At 39.6% G+C, this 14,436-nt stretch overlaps 1 pseudogene; it reads right to left on the reverse strand.

The window, feature by feature from the left end:
- Positions 1–2,111: 2,111 nt before the first annotated feature.
- LOC130026251 (uncharacterized) lies at positions 2,112–2,263 on the reverse strand (annotated as a pseudogene).
- Between the last annotated feature and the right edge of the window lie 12,173 nt (positions 2,264–14,436).

The following is a 14,436-nucleotide window of genomic DNA, read 5'->3' on the forward strand; positions in this document are numbered from 1 at the left end:
AAGACAAAACTTGGAAGAGAAGAGGATTCCATAAACCCAGGGGTTGGGAAAAGGTATAATCTGCAAGAGGGAACTATTTGGGAGCAAGGCAAATATCTTGATTGTGATTGTGGTTGTATATCAATATCTTGATTTGATTATATAGTTACGTTTATTTATCAGAACTAATCTATAACATATTTTAAAAGGAAAATGTGGGACTGGAGCGATAGCACAGTGGGTAGGGCCTTACATGCGGCTGACCCGGATTTGATTCCCAGCATCCCATACAGTCCCCTGAACATTGCAAGGAGTAATTCCTGAGTGCAGAGCTAGGAGTAATCCCTGTGCATTGCTGGGTGTGATCCAAAAAGCAAAAAAAAAAAAAGAAGGAAAATGTTTATTTGTATTTATGATATGTCAATAAGCCTCATGCTATTAAAATGATTGGGGGGAAGTGCAGGACGTTCTGGCCACACTGACAGAGCTCAGGAGCTAGGGCTGCCTTGGTACTGAGGGTTGCTCCTAGCAACGCTTTAGGAATGAACTTGGGTCACCTTCATGCAAAGTATGTGCTCCAGTCCCTTCAACTCTCTTGCTGACCCAAAATGATGTCTTATTTTTTATTTTAAAATGATAGCAAAGATGCAGGGAAAGATTAAATTTTCAAGGATTAAAAACTTTCTTTTTTAAATGGAGGGATATAGGGATGTCAGTGGCCAAGGTGCCAGGCAAACTGAAGTCCCCAGTTCAATCCTGAATGCAACACACCTATCTATCCCCGGCTCTGCTGTCTGGGAACCCAAGCTTTTCAGAGACACAAGAGAATGTACCATCTCCAGAGCAGTACATCTGGGAGTGCGTGAACACTAAAATGAAGGTGTACAATCTTCGCCTTCGTTCACCTTCCTGAGCTCATTATTAGCATCCCAGCGACCACCAAGAACACTACAACCAGAATATATGTGAGCACTGTAAGTAAGGAGTCTCAGTGAACACCACAACCAAGCACATTATGATTCCTGGTCTTCACAACAACTGCCACAATGAAAGGAAGACAAGGAGCATGGAGGGAATTGAAAAAATCAGATGTTTCGACAATCAAATAATAAGTGCTAGAAAGGAGAAAGAAAAGAAATTGAAAAAGAAAAATAGGAACACAACAATAAAAAAATATTTTTCAAACTGAAGGATATAGGTTTCCAGATTGAAATTTAAATTCCATCAAAATGGTTTGCTATAGCATTTTGATGTGAAACCACATTTTTATGTGAGGATTCTAAAAACCTCAAGAGAGGGAAAAAGCCATGCACAAGTTTTGGCATGGAATAGGGTTTTCCCTTTAGCAATATTTCTAGCAATGCTAGAAAGCGAAGAAGACTTTTTTTCAAAATTCAGAGGGATAATGATTCTAAATTAGAATTCTGTAGGCAGCCAAGCTATCAACCAACATTTTAAAATATGCAAGGACTTTAAAATTTCACCTCCCACGCTCTGTTTCTCAGTCAGCTTCATGGCTGTGGTGCATCAAAACAAGAGGATGAAACAAGGAAAAAGAAGACAAATAACTGAGGCCACAAAAAATATGGAAAAAAAAGGGTACCAAAGTTCTAAGTTGTTAGTTGTGCACTGGACAGAGCAGAACCATACTATAAAAGAATGTACTGAGGAGAACTCCAGGCGGAATGTAAGCAATAAGACTCTTAGTATTTTTGAGCATGTAGAAAATAAAAAGACTTAATAGGTATCTGCAATTCTGAGAAAGGGCTTATAAGACTCCATGAGAATCTGGATATCTTGTTTTTCACTTACTAAATTTTCTAAGTTCCTATCAGCAATCGCTAAATCAAAGAAAAAACAAAATAAAGCTATAATCATGACTTAGTAATGAAAAATGATTGTTACATGGATAAAACGGTGTAATTAGAAATATTGAACCAACAAAAAGATTCAGATATAGGGGAAACAGAAAGAACAACTTATGCTAAGAGCAATGATGATGACGAAGACAGGGAGTAAAGACGTGGGGTTCTCTTTAAATGCTCAAATTCGTGTTGACTATTATTTCAACCTAAAAATGTTGCGTTGACATTCTGAAACTGAATTAAAATAAGTAATGAAAAATTTTTTTCCAGGGGAGAGCGCAAATACAGTTCCCCACTACCACAAATTCTGCAGTCAAATTTCCCACATTTGGGGAAATTGCAGCATATCAGTACTGCAACAGATAAGCCTCGCTCTGGGAAGAACCACCTTTGTGGTATCTCCCCTGCCAGATAAGTATAAATAATGAAAAATTTCTGCAGAAAAATCCAAATTATTTAGGACCAAAACAAGCCTGCTAAATAATTATGAGTCAAAGAATTTTAAAAGAAAATCAGACAGTATCTTTTTATAATAGAAACAGCACAATAAAATTTGAGGATGCACCTAAAGCAGAGTTTTTTTTTTTTCATCATTTCATCATCCTGTTATTCGTCGATTGCCTCGAGCAGGCCCCAGTAACGTCTCGTTCATCCTAGCCCTGAGATTATATTCAAGGTTATTTAGGAGAAAGAGACCCATCGTTGTTACTGGTATTTGGCATATTTGGTACGCCACGGGGAGTTTGCCAGACTCTGCCCTGTGGGCAGGCTACATTCGATAGCCTGCAAGTTTGTCCAAAGTAAACTTTGGACAAACTTGCAGGCTACTTTGGACAAAGCAGAGTTTAAAGAGAAATTTATACCTTTCAGATACATAGGAAAATGTAAGCTCCTACCATAAGACACTAGAATAAGAACAAGTAAGGAGAAAAGAAGATATAATAGCAGAAATCAGAGAGAAAAAATAAACAATAGAAAATCAGCAGCAAAATGTATAATTGTAGCGCTGTAGCACTGTCCTCCCGTTGATCATCGATTTGCTCAAGCGGGTACCAGTAACGTCTCCATTTTGAGACTTTTTGTTACTGTTTTTGGCATATTGAATACGCCATGGGGAGCTTGCCAGGCTCTTCCATGCGGGTGGGATATTCTTGGTAGCTTGCCTGGCTCTCCAAGAGGGACGGAGGAATCAAACCGGTCGGCAGCATGCAAGGCAAATGCCGTACCTGCTGTGCTATCACTCTAGCCCTGCTCATTTTGATTCTATTCTCCTTGCCGCTTCAGAGATGGGATCATCTTTCCTGAGAAGTGGATGGCAGCAAAAAGGGTCCTATCTGGAGAAATGCTCATCTTAAAGATCCCATCCTGATCTTGTCCCAGACTAGTGTAAAATTTAACACTTAACATGCGTAAGAATCCAAGAGTCTTTGGTACTAAAGGGCCTCGGTGCTCTATCTCTCCTGCTGCTTGCATTAGGTGGTCTCCTCTTCCCCCAGCCCCGGGGGGAGGCCCACGGCGATGAGTAGTGAAGGAAGGAACAAGGGCCAGGCTGGTCAATTGCAGTTTATTCCAATCTCCTCTCCATTCTCCTCTGATTCCCTTTCTGTTTCTCTCTCTGGATCCCCTCATCCTCCTTCTGGCTTAGTCACTGTGACTTACAATACTGTTAATAATACCCTCTGGTTTCTTTTTGTTACTGTGTCTGGCATATCGAATACTCTAGGTAGCTTGCCGGGTTCTCCGAGAGGGGCGGAGGAATTGAACTCGGGTCGGCCATGTTGGCTGCGTGCAAGGCAAACGCCCTACTGCTGGTTTCTCTTTAGAATGTAGGAACCTTTCACCTTTTATAATATTGTTAATAGTCATGTTCCTGGCATACAACATTGTACATCACCTCCACAACCAATGTCAGTATCCTCTACTATTTTCTCTAAATCCCCTCCCATGTCATTTTCTACTTAGAAAATTCTATTCATGGTCAATTTTAGGGTCCTCCCTGTTTTATTATTATCACTGGCTTGTTTTTATTCTCTTATTAAAGGTAAAGGTAAAGGCCCTCCCGTTGATCGTCGATTTGCTCGAGCGGGCCCAGTAACGTCTCCATTGGAGACTTTGTTGTTACTGTGTCTGGCATATCGAATACTCTCGGTAGCTTGCCGGGCTCTCTGAGAGGGGCGGAGGAATCGAACTCGGGTCGGCCATGTTGGCCGCGTGTAAGGCGAACGCCCTACCCGCTGTGCTATCGCTCCAGCCCTCTTATTACGTTTCTTTATACTCCACATAGGAAAGTGGTCGTTTAGTTGCACTCTTCTTTTGACTCACTTTCCTTGGTCTGATATCCTCCAATTTCACCCAGGCTGCAGTGCACTGCAGGATTTAATCTTTTCTTACAGGTGAGTTGTATTTAATTGTGTGTGTGTGTGTATTCTCTCTTTTTTTGTGTTTAAAATTAGTGGTCCTTGACCAATGATCTAGAAACTGGTGTTAGTTCCTAGGTGTAGGAAAGTTAAAACCCATTGGCCTATCACTTTGTGTATAATTTCTAGTCTGTGGACAGGTAGGCAGAACAAATGCTGGTCCACCTGTGTAAAAAGCTGAAGAATGTTGGCTTAGGTCATATATTTGTAGAAGTATTGATATTAGTCAATAAAGAAATGAACAGCACTTGGCCCAGACAAGGTCAGACCTGAACACCTGAAGAACCTGCCATCAGTACTCATCAATACACTGGCTTGGCTCTTCACACGCTACCTGTCTGAATGTAAGTTTCCGTCCCAGGGGAAAACCAGCAGGACTGTACTACTGTACAAAAAGGGAGATATCCATGACATTGGCAACTATAGCCCGATCTGCCTGTTGTCTGTCGTCTATAAGCTGTTCACTTGAGTTATCCTGAATAGGATTGGCTGAACACTAGATGAAGGACAACCATGCGAGCAAGCCAGTTTCTGAAAAGGATTAAGCACAATTGGCCATATCCACATGATAACCAAGCTCATTGAGGTTTCTCGAGAGTTCAAGATGCCACTCTATCTAATGTTCATTGATTTAAAGAAAGCCTTTGATTCTGTTGAGACTGAAGTGGTCATCAAAGCCCTAGCCAAACAGGGTGTTCAAACTCAATATATCAGGATCCTCCGTGAGCTGTATTGTGGATTCACTACCAGGATCTCACCATTCTACAGAGAGGTGATCATTGATGTCAAGAGAGGGGTTCAGTAGGGTGATACCATTTCACCGAAACTCTTCAGTGCCACCCTCGAGAACATCATGCGACAACTGAAATGGGAGTGAAGATAGATGGTTGGCAACTACACCACCTCCGCTTTGCTGATGACATTGTTTTAATAACACCAAACATCAGGCAAGCGGCACAAATGCTGGCCGACTTTGACCGTGAGTGTGGAAAGGTAGGACTACAGCTGAATCTTACGAAGACAAGGTTTATGAGAAACAGTCTCGTTCCTGATGCCCCATTCACTCTCAATGGAACGACCATCGCTGAATGCAACAGCTATGTGTACCTAGGTCGAGAAGTCAACATGACAAATGACCTGGCACCCTAGCTGTGCAGGAGGAAGAGAGTGGTTTGGAACGCCTTCAAGAACGTCGAAGAAATAGCTAAGAGGACGAAGAACCTCCAGATCCAGGCACATCTCTTTGATTCCACTGTTCTTCCTGCATTAACATATGCCTCAGAGACCTGGGCCCTACGCAAACAGGATGAGAATGCTATTCAGGTCTCCCAAAGAAGAATTGAAAGAGCTATGCTTGGAATATCACGTCTCACTCAAATGAGAGAAAAGAATCCGGAGTTCCGACATCCATCGACGATCAAGAATCAGGGATGCTGTCTCATTTGCCAAGGTGTCACAAATCAGATGGGCTGGTCACATAATGAGATTTAAAGATGACCGCTGGACTAGAGCTGTTACCGACTGGATCCCACGGGATGTCAAAAGACTGCATGGCCGCCCACCTACCAGATGGTCAGACTTCTTCATCAAGATCATGAACGATCGGTTTGAGGCTCTTCATGTTCCCAGAGCGAACGGATGCCATTGGGCTACACTAGCACGTGACAGGGACAAATGGAGATGTTACTGGCGCCCACTCGAGCAAATCGACGACTAACAGGAAGTTAAGTGATTAAGTGATTAAGTGACATTAAAAAACCTCACAGAAAGCCTCTACTCAAATTAAATTCTATAAAACATTTAAAGAAAAAATACTAGTAGTATACAAATTCTTTCAAAAATGAAGGGAGATAAAAATGCTTTCCAAAACAGTTTATAAGCTCTCCATAAACCTGATATTCAAGTCTGGGAAAGATAATACATGAAAAGAAAACCAAAGACTAAATATTGTATGAGCATAGACACAAAGGCTCTTTTAGAATATTAGCAAGTTAATTACCTCAAAAGTATTATATATTATGGTCCAATAGTTAAATATTAGATTAGCTGAGAGATAGTACAGCAAGAGGGGCTCCTGCTCTGCCCCCAGCTGTTCTGGGTTTGATCACAGGCTCCATATATGGTCCTACCAGGAATGATCCCTGAGCACAGAGCCAGGAGTAAGACCTGAGCACAGCTGCTACTCCTAAACGCAACAACCAAAACAGTATAAATTACCTTGCAGCATAATGTATAGCAACAACCGGTAGAAAATGCATATGACCATTGCAAAAGATGCACACAAATTTTTTTTAAATCTGACTATCCGTAAAGAGGCAAGAGCCCTAAATCTTGAGTTAAAATAACTGGAATTGCTGGACATAGACAGGGCTCTTCATTCTTCAAATTAAGAATATACATTCTTCTCTAGTGCACATGAAACATTCTCCAGGCTAAATCACATACTAGGGCATAACTAAAACATACATAAATTTACAAACATAAATATCATGTTGAGTGAAGTAAGCCAGTAGAACAAAAACAAACATGGGATGATCTCACTTATCTGTGGTATACAGAATAGCTTTATGAAGAAACATAATATATTAAAAAAAAAAAGAGGATGCCCAGATCACCCTGACGCCAGAGTTTAAGGAGTAGAAAGACAGAGAAGGAGAGAAGGAAAGAAACCAAAGAGATGAGGAGGAGGATGAGAAAGGAAAATAATAGGGACCAGGGGTCAGGGCTTCAGTTATACGAAGGATGGTGGAGAGTGGTATAATTACATAACCAAAGCATAGAAAACATGAGATCTAAGCTGCAACCATGAACTTAGTAACATGCCTATCAAGTGGCAGGCTGGGGAGGGCAATGGAGAGAGGAGTTTTAAAACCTAATACTGCTTTTTGATTCCGATAAACAAACACAACATAGAGGAACTTTAGCTTGATAAAGAAAATCTATAAGGCCCGCTAACTAACATTCATTCGTGATGAAGAAATGAATGTAATTTCACCCTAAAGATCAAGAAGGCAAATTTCCTTTGAACATCATAAAGGAAATATTAACCAGTGAAATAAGCCAAAAATAAGTGATAACAATAGAAATGATGATTAAGTAATAAACAAATCAGTCTTTAAATTTAATAATTCTTAAAACAAAAAATTCAAAATCACATATTTATATTTGCACACTTATAGATATACATACATATACACATTTAAGAATAATTTTATAAATTCAAGAAAAAACATGTGAAGCTTAGGAATGGGTAATGAACTACTTTCTGCATTATGAGTTTTGTAATTCTTTTGATTTTTAAAAATCTCTTTCACTTTGATAAAAACATAAATTAAATTAAAAATTAAACGAAGGCTCAGCATGCATTAAACACATTTGAACTATTTCTCAAAAACAATTTCTTTATTTAATAAAGCCCTTTCCCCTGACTATTCCCTTAATAAATCAGCGTTGACTGAGCTATGCTCTCTTTGAAAACAAAGCTTGTGAAATCCAGAAGTACTTAAAAATGCAAGCTCATTTTCATATATTAATAGACTACAATCAAAGCTTAGAATAAAAATACAAATGTAAATTTTAGGCATAATTAATGAGCTTTAAAATTGTGTTACCCATGGCAAGAATTAATGGGTTCGAGCTATTAGCATCAAGGGCAAGCACTACTGCTAATGCAAATGGTTTTCAGTAGTACATATGTAGTCACAAGAACCCATATTTTTATGGTTACTGACCTAAATAGTTACATTCGAGTATTTGTTTAAGTTCATCAGTTAGATATTTAGCAAAAAGACTATTTTATTGTAGAGTTCTGCAATTGATTTAGAAAACCTTACCTGCCAAGCAAAATTCTGCATTGATTTTTTTACTTGCTCACCACCTCCACTTCCAGTATTCATGACCAGTGTTTGTAAATACTTAGTCCATGGACTGAGATAGCTCCCTGAGCACAGATACTTATTTTTTTTCTTTTTTTTTCCCTTTATTTTATTTTATTTTTTTTAAAGTTGTAGATTTACAATTTTTTGTGCTTTGGTTTCAATTATACAATGATCAGATACCCATCCCTCCACCAGTGCCCATTTTCCACCACCATGGATAATATCCCTCCCACCCCCATCCCCCCATCCCCCCTGTCTCTGTGGCAGGGCAATCCCCTGTGTTCTCTCTCTCCTTTTGGGTGTTGTGGTCTGCAAAAGAGGCATTGAATGGCAAACATGTTCAGTCCATAGTCTACTTTCGACATGCATCTCCCCTCCTGGGAGGATCCTCCAAACATCCTTTATTTGGTGCTCCCTTCTCTATCTGAACAGCCCTTTCCTCTAGGATACCCGGCTGGCCTCTAAGTTATGGAGTAATCCTCCTGGTGCTGATCTCAGCTATTCTTGGGTATTAATCTCATACTTTGTTACTTTATATCCCCCAGATGAATGCAATCTTTCTATGTCTATCCCTCTCTTTCTGACTCATTTCGCTTAGCATGATACTTTCCATATTGTACCACTTGTATGTAAATTTCATGACTTCATCTTTTCTAAGAGCTACATAGTACTCCATTGTGTAGATGTACCAAAGTTTCTTTAACCAGTCATCTGTTCTTGGGCATTCAGGTTTCTTCCAGTTTCTGGCTATTGTAAAGAGTGCTGCAATGAACAAACAAGTGCAGATGTCACTTCGACTATACATTTTTGCCTCTCTGGGATATATTCCCAGGAGTGGTATTGCTGGGTCAAATGGGAGCTCAATTTCTAATTTTTTGAGAATCGTCCATACTGTTTTCCAGAAGGGCTGAACCAGTGGACATTCCCACCAACAGTGAAGGAGTGTCCCTTTCTCGCCACATCCACGCCAGCATCGGTTGCTTTTGTTCTTTTGAATGTGGGCCAGTCTCTGAGGTGTGAGATGGTATCTCATTGTGGTTTTGATCTGCATCTCCCTGATGATTAATGATGTAGAGCATTTTCTCATGTGCTTTTTTGCCATTCGGATTTCTTCTTTGAGAAAGTTTCTGTTCATTTCATTGCCCCATTTTTGGATGGGGTTGGATGTTTTCTTCTTGTGGAGTTTAACCAGTATTTTGTATATCCTGGATATCAACCCCTTGTCAGATGTGTATTCGGTGAATATCCTTTCCCATTCTGTAGACTGTCTTTGTATTTTGGTCACTGTTTCTTTGGAGGTGCAGAAGCTTCTTAGTTTAAGATAGTCCCATTTATCTATCTCTGTTTTCACTTGCTTGGCCAGTGGCGTGGCATCTTTGAAGATACCATTAGCTTCAATGTCATGGAGGGTTTTGCCAACTTTATCTTCAATGTACCTTATGGTTTCTGGTCTGATGTTGAGGTCTTTAATCCATTTTGATCTTACTTTTGTACATGGTGTTAGGCAGAGTTCTGAGCCTATTTTTTTGCATGTAGCCGTCCAGTGATGCCAACACAATTTATTAAAGAGGCTTTCCTTACTCCACTTCACATTACTTGCACCTTTATCAAAGATTAGATGAGCATATGATTGAGGAGAGATGTCAGTGTATTCAACCCTGTTCCATTGGTCTGCAGTTCTGCCTTTGTTCCAGTACCATGCTGTTTTAATTATTACTGCTTTGTAGTACAGTTTGAAGTTCGGGAGGTTGATTCCTCCCATTTTCTTTTTCCCAAGAATTGCTTTAGCTATTCGTGGGGGCTTATTGTTCCATATAAATTTCAAGAGTGTTTGCTCCATTTCTTTGAAGAATGTCATGGGTATCCTTATAGGGATTGCATTGAATTTATACAATGCTTTCGGTAGTATTGCCATTTTGACAATGTTAAGTCTCCCGACTCATGAGCAGGGGATATCTTTCCATTTCCTCATGTCCTCTTTTATTTCCTGAAGTAGCGTTTTGTAGTTTTCTTTGTACAGGTCATTTACTTCCTTAGTTAAGCTGATTCCTAGGTACTTGATTTTCTGGGGCACAATTGTGAATGGGATTGTTTTTTTCATGTTGCTTTCTTCTCTCTCACTGCTTGCGTATAGGAAAGCCATGGACTTTTGGGTATTGATTTTATAACTTGCAACTTTACTATACGAGTCTATTGTTTCTAGGAGTTTTTTGGTGGAAGTTATTGGGTTCTCTAAGTAGAGTATCATATCATCTGCGAATAGTGAGAGCTTGATTTCTTCCTTTCCTACCTGAATGCCCTTAATATCTTTTTCCTGCCTAATCGCTATTGCAAGTACTTCCAGTACTATATTGAACAGCAGTGGAGAGAGTGGGCATCCCTGTCTCGTCCCTGATCTTAGAGGGAAGGCTCTCAGTTTTTCCCCATTGAGGATGATGCTTGCTGTAGGCTTGTGGTAGATGGCTTTAATTATGTTGAGGAAGGTCCCCTCTATACCCATTTTGGCTAGGGTTTTCATCATAAAGGGGTGCTGGATCTTATCAAATGCTTTCTCTGCATCTATTGATATGATCATATGCTTTTTATCTTTTCTTTTGTTGATATGGTGGATTATGTTGATTGATTTCCGAATGTTAAACCATCCTTGCATCCCTGGGATGAATCCTACTTGGTCATGGTGTATGATCTTTTTAATGAGTAGTTGGATTCTATTTGCTAGTAGTTTGTTGAGGATCTTTGCATCTGTGTTCATCAGGGATATCGGCCTGTAATTCTCTTTCTTTGTGGTATCTCTGTCTGCTTTTGGTATCAGTGTGATATTTGCTTCGTAGAAACTGTTTGGAAGTGTTTTTGATATTTCAAGTTCGTGGAAAAGCTTAAAGAGCATTGGGAGTAAGTCCTCTTTAAAGATTTGGAAGAATTCACTAGTGAATCCATCCGGGCCAGGACTTTTGTGCTTGGGGAGACTTTTTATTACCATTTCAATTTCCTTGATGGTGATAGGTCTGTTCAGGTATTCCAGGTCTTCTTGGTTCAGCCTTGGGAGTCTGTAGGAGTCTAGGAATTTATCCATTTCCTCGAGGTTTTGATGTTCCGTGGCATAAAGCTTCTCAAAGTACTCCCTGAGGATCCTCTGAATTTCTGTTGTAATGACCCCCTTTTCATTTCTGATTCGGTTTATTAGGGTTTTCTCTCTCCCTTTCTTTGTGAGTTTTGCTAGAGGCTTATCGATCTTGTTAATTTTCTCGAAGAACCAGCTCTTGGTTTCATTGATCTTTCGGATTGTTTTTTGGGTTTCCATCTCGTTAATCTCTGCTCTGAGTTTTATTATTTCCTTTCTCCTGTTCGGGTTGAGCACAGATACTTATTAAAGTGAATTTCAGACCAAAGGCAAGCTCAAGAGACGAGAAAAAAAAACACATTATTTTATTAGAAGGCCCAATATCCTCTGCATTCACTTCCTTAGTACCCTTGACTCATCAGCTGCTTCCATTATGATTATAATTATTGCTGTATTCAATAGATAGTAGATATAACCATGGGGTGTGCATTTTCCTTTGCATCTCCATAGATTAAAAAGTTGTCCCCTGGTTAATTTATAATTCACATAAAAAGTACTTTGGTGGCAGTTACTCAATAGCCACCAAGATTTTGAATGAAGCTCCACTAATGAGAAGCAGAATTATACCCTCCTGGGAAAGCACATGTCAAAGGCAAAGACCGTTTCTCAAAATTAAAGGGCAGAAATGCACCAGAGTGGAGGAGACACATTTGGAAGGCCAACCTCCACTGCAGAATAGACATGCATTCAGAGGGGCCAAGGTGGAAGGTAGATTCATCAAGGTAAGTCTAGCAAGAACCATGCAGGTGGAACTTTGAAATGTTAACTCTTGGCTCCCCTGTAACTCATTTGAAAAAGGAGCTTTACAACATAAATGCCTCTTCTTCAGGGAATAATCAAGAGTGGGTCTTGCCCCTACTCTAGACCTCAGCACACTGTCCAGTTCTATCCTGGCTTACATCACAACAAACTGCTCTCTTTTTTTGTGGGGAATTGTATCTCTCCCTAAAACAGAGGTTTCCCAAAGACAAAGCCATTGTTTAACTTGTGATACCTGATAAGAGTCCTGGCATGTGCCAGATTCTAGAATATGTGATTTTAAAATGCAACCTGGAGATAGATTTTTAATGTATCATTACTATTGTTGTTTTATATTTAGATGTCGATTTTTTCCCAATAAAAAATTGCAGTGCACATTTGGTAAAAAAAAATCCAATTGTCTCTAAAATTGCTGTGCACAGAGCCTGGCAGGCACCGATACACAATTATCAGCTGCTTGTTTTATCATCTCAGCTCATGTAATCCAACAAGCACCCTCTGGGTCTGAAATGATTTGTCCTCCAATACAGAAACCAAAAGTAACAATAGGCAGATGCATGTGATGTATGATTCATTCAGTTAGCCATTACTTCTCTTTTGCATTCATTCATTCACTACCTCAGTCTTTATTCATTCATGTATCCTTTCCTTTATTGTTTGATTTTACATTTTCCAGATAGCTGAGTGCATGGCATCGACTGGTTGGCAGTTAAGACAGAAACAGAATAAGAGAAAGCTCTTGTGGGGACTCGTGTGGTGGAACATTTTAGTTGTTCTCTAGTAGGTCTTTAAAACAGTCACTCTCAAGGTATTTTTTCCCCATGAGTTGGGATTGGGATTTAATGTGTTGAATTTCCCTAAAAGAAAACCAGTTTTTATTGAAATATTATATCCTCTATCAAGATTTTTCAGGCTTATCATATATTAAAAATGCCCCCCCAGGTTGTTCTTCCAAAAATCTCTTTGGCACTGAGGAGATCCCTGATTGGGGAATCCTGCCAGCAGGAGGCCTTATTCTTTAAAGGCACCCAGAATAGCTAAGAATCAAGTTGAATAACTGATCTGTTAAAATGTCGGGCTCTTTGTTTAGATTTGAAGGGGAGATGGGAGTCACTTTTTCTTTATCCTAGATTGTAATGCCACTAAACTCTTAATTTTAATTTTTCACTAGAAAGATACTACTTTAAAATAATAATCCCTGGGGCTGGAGCAATAGCACAGCAGATAGGGCATTTGCCTTGCACGCGGTCGACTGGGTTTGGTTTCCAGCATCCCATATCGTCCCTCTAGCATCACCAGGAGTAATTCCTGAGTGCAGAGCCAATGGTAAGTCATGTGAATGGCCAGATGACCACCCCCCCAAAAAAAAGTAAAATAATAATCCCAGGAACTTCTATTTGTGGGGAAATGGAACAAATGCTTCTTTACTATTCTATCTAAGTACAAATATTAAATCTGGGCATTATATATATATATAACAAATCTAGGAAGACTGAAAGTGGAGAGAAGACCAACTAGTGAGGGACCTTGGAACCAGAAACTTCTATGGTATGTTTCCTGGGTTATTTTGTTTTGTTTTGCTTTGCTTTTGTCATTAGCTTACTTCCTATATCCCAAACTTGGCATTAAAGAAACTAGAAATAAGCACAGGCATAGAGAATATGATTATAATCCATCTTATCTCTATCTGTAATACTGGAAATTAGATCTTTAGGACTTGTTACCTGCCAGTTCTAAGTTATATAACATTCCTGAATGTCGAAATGTTAGAAATTGGAAAACTGGGGTTAAGAGAGGGGGTGAGGGAAGGAGGTAGATCCCTATGACTGAGTGTGAGCAGACTACCTGAGGGATCCTGAAAAAGGTGGAAATGTTCCATAGAACAGTATCAATAGCAGTGTTTAGACCCTTAGCAAGATGTCAGCACTGGGAGATTAGTTAAAGGCTTAAAGGTCTTCCAAATTTATTTATTACAATTGCCTGCAAAATGACAATTATTTCTAAATCAAGTATTTCATAGAAATAAGACAGAAGTAGGGATGATAGAAACAGTACAGGGGTTAAGGCAAATACTTACATTAGAATGACTCCAGTTCAATTTCTGGCACCACAGGGTCCCCCAAACATTGCTGAGTGAAGCTCTCAAGCCCTGAACACCCTTAGTGTGGCATAGGAAGCCCTTTATCATAACCAGGGGAACCCTGATAATCCCTGGCACAATAGGCCTGAGCAGTACTGCATTGAATCACTGGCGTAAGTAGCTAGAGATGACCAATTGGAGCCCCAAGGCCTCTTGAATATCTTGGCAATATCCTCTCCCCACAAACAAACTAAACAAAAATGGCATTTCCCAATTAGAAAATTTTACAGTTTTTCTAAATATTTTTATAAGGGTCACACCCGAGTTTCTCAGGGAG

Source organism: Sorex fumeus, unplaced genomic scaffold, assembly GCF_029834395.1.
Source record: "Sorex fumeus unplaced genomic scaffold, SorFum_2.1 ptg000033l, whole genome shotgun sequence".
Lineage (NCBI taxonomy): Eukaryota > Metazoa > Chordata > Mammalia > Eulipotyphla > Soricidae > Sorex > Sorex fumeus.